Source organism: Heterodontus francisci, chromosome 22 (genome assembly GCF_036365525.1).
Source record: "Heterodontus francisci isolate sHetFra1 chromosome 22, sHetFra1.hap1, whole genome shotgun sequence".
Lineage (NCBI taxonomy): Eukaryota > Metazoa > Chordata > Chondrichthyes > Heterodontiformes > Heterodontidae > Heterodontus > Heterodontus francisci.
Genome location: NC_090392.1, coordinates 38,751,673 through 38,754,627, shown reverse-complemented (window position 1 = coordinate 38,754,627; position 2,955 = coordinate 38,751,673). Strand labels below are relative to the sequence as shown.

Genomic DNA, 2,955 nt, shown 5'->3' with positions numbered 1-2,955 from the left:
ACATCTGGAAAGACAAACAGTGTTAGACTTTCTGGTGGGCAGCCTTTCTTCACAACTGGATAAAGGTTAGAGATTGAACAGGTATAAAGCGAGTGCAGAGGCAGAGGGAAAGGCGAAGGGGCAAGGTGTGGGATAGGGTGGAACTGTGGCCTGGAGAGTTTGTCTGTCAGGGGAATTATTTCCGCAGCAGAACAGTGTGACATTGTTAAATGAGCTCTGTTTTGTGCTTCGTACAATTGTTGAATTGCCGCAACCGTTTTGACATTGTCCCCTTGTGAAATGGTTCTCCGACTGACGGAAAAAGTTCTGGGGAGAAATTTTGATTTGTACCACCAGATGGCAGAGATAAACGGATACCATCCCGCAGCGTCGATCTGGAAAAGCTGATGACTGGCAGCATTCTCCAGCTCACACGACCTGAGACTGGAATTCATTGAAACACTGGTTTGCAGTGTCTTGGGTGATTTTGCTGTGGTCGTCTCTGTGGCGCAATTGGCTAGCGCGTTCGGCTGTTAACCGAAAAGTTGGTGGTTTAAGCCCACCCAGGGACGTCGGCCCTTATTGAGGGTTTCACTTAGCGCCCCTGGACGTGCTTGTTCTAATCTCTGTGTTTGCATTGGTGTCTTCTTTTCCTGATTATTTAACAACGCTGCTCTGATCCATTACCTGACTGTTTCCATGCATTCATGATAAGCAATTTTCAATGAAATGAGCAAAAACCATGCACAGACGTCGAACCCATGCTAAATATATTAAGGTCGGTCGGGCTTCGAAAAAAGCAATGCAAATTCATTCAATGGCTGCACAATCTGGGACTGTTCCACCGCTGGGATTCGGGAAAACAAGTTGAATGCGTTGGACCATTTTAATGATATTTTACCTGCATCAAATAAGTTCACTTTTATTGATGTACACTAAAAGTCCCTGGCTGACATTGTTCCAGTCCACTGCCAACAGCTGATCAAAGCAGATGTGGAATTGCTCGTGACAGCTGAGCACCAAGCGCTGAATTTTCTTCAGTTTTCAAATCCAATTCCACACATCGTGACTCAGAATCACTGCTGTGAGAGTGGGAAATCGCTGCAAATACTCAACAGGACGGGCAACTTGTGAAAACTCTTTCAATTTTTGTTGTACAGACTTTTCTTAAAACTTCAAACTGGACCAGATGGCAATATAAAGCGCGTGTGTGTGTCTGTGGCTGTGGCTGTCATGGTTCTATCGAAACTGTGAGTCTTGATGTTATGAGGGCGATGCATTGTGAGTGTGTCAGTTGTAAATCTCCTTTTATTTTGATAATATATATCAGGTTCTAAATATATAAATATTGTGCACTTGAGTATTATGGGTGTATCAGTGTGCTCATTCTGAATAAATGTGTGTGTGTGTGTGCGTGTGTTACTTCTCAATGTATTTGTGTGTATCTGTGTTGTGTATACATTTTTCTATGTGTCAAAGCAAAGTAAGAGAGCAATAAATAAGCAGAAAGTACAGATAAACTCACACAATGCCACAACACGGTTCAGAAACACGCACACAAACTCACACAGTCCGACAAAACGGTTCAGAAACCCGCAGACAAACTCACACAGTCCTAGAACACCGTTCAGAGACACATTAAACTCACAGCGTCCCACAACACGCTGCAAAGCCACAGACAAACTCACACGGTCCCACAGCACGGTTCAGAGACATACACAAACTTACACAGTCCCACAACACGGTTCAGACACGCACACACAATCTCACTCAGTCCCGCCGTTCATTTAAAATACCTGTCGAGCACGATAGATCTTAAAACCAGAGACGTTCACCATCCTGACTGCACATATCCATTCCAGTAGCGAAAGGGGGAGCACTGGCTCCGGCCAGTTCTGATATAGCACGAGGCTTGTCAATCAAGTCATGCTCCACCCAGCCCAGATTGAGTCACCTACCAGGTCGCAGTTTACTGTGTGTCAGAACCTGCCCCTCAGGTGTGGGAGATTCCAAGCTTAGTCTGTCGGTTAAAAGGGCATGGGGGCAGATTGGCCTTTTGCCATGTGGCAGTATCCTCAATAAAAGCCTCTTTGCCTGGGAAACCGGGTATAACGGTAGCTACCTGGAGACGAACCGTCAACATTGTGAGTGCAAAAGCAAACGAATGCTGGAAATCTGAAATGAAAAGAGAAAATGCAGGAAATGCGCAGCAACTCAGGCAGCACATCTGGAAAGACAAACACTGTTAGACTTTCTGGTGGGTAGCCTTTCTTCACAACTGGATAAAGGTTAGAGATTGAACAGGTATAAAGCGAGTGCAGAGGCAGAGGGAAAGGCGAAGGGGCAAGGTCTGGGATAGGGTGGAACTGTGGCCTGGAGAGTTTGTCTGTCAAGGGAAAGATTTCCGGTGCAGAACAGTGTGACATTCTTGAATGAGCTCTGTTTTGTGCTTCGTACAATTGTTGAATTGCCGCAACCGTTTTGACATTGTCCCTTTGTGAAATGGTTCTCCGACTGACGGAAAAAGTGCTGGGGAGAAATTTTGATTTGTACCACCAGATGGCAGAGATAAACAGATACCATCCCGCAGCGTCGATCTGGAAAAGCTGATGACTGGCAGGATTCTCCAGCTCACACGACCTGAGACTCGAATTCATTGAAACACTGGTTTGCAGTGTCTTGTGTGGTTTGGCTGTGGTCGTCTCTGTGTCGCAATTGGCTAGCGCGTTCGGCTGTTAAGCGAAAGGTTGGTGGTTTAAGCCCACCCAGGGACGTTTGCCCTTATTGAGCGTTTCACTTAGCGCTCCTGGACGTGCTTGTTCCACTCTCTGTGTTTGCATTGGTGTCTTCTTTTCCTGATTATTTATCAACGCTGCTCTGATCCATTACCTGACTGTTTCCATGCATTCATGATAAGCAATTTTCAATGAAATGAGCAAAAACCATGCACAGACGTCGAACCCATGCTAAATATAT

The 2,955-nt window shown here is 45.6% G+C and overlaps 1 non-coding gene across 1 annotated transcript; it reads left to right on the top strand.

The window, feature by feature from the left end:
- Window positions 1-477: 477 nt before the first annotated feature.
- On the top strand, window positions 478-551 carry trnan-guu (transfer RNA asparagine (anticodon GUU)). The gene has a single exon. It is a non-coding gene; the product is annotated as a tRNA-Asn (tRNA).
- The last annotated feature ends 2,404 nt before the right edge of the window (window positions 552-2,955 follow it).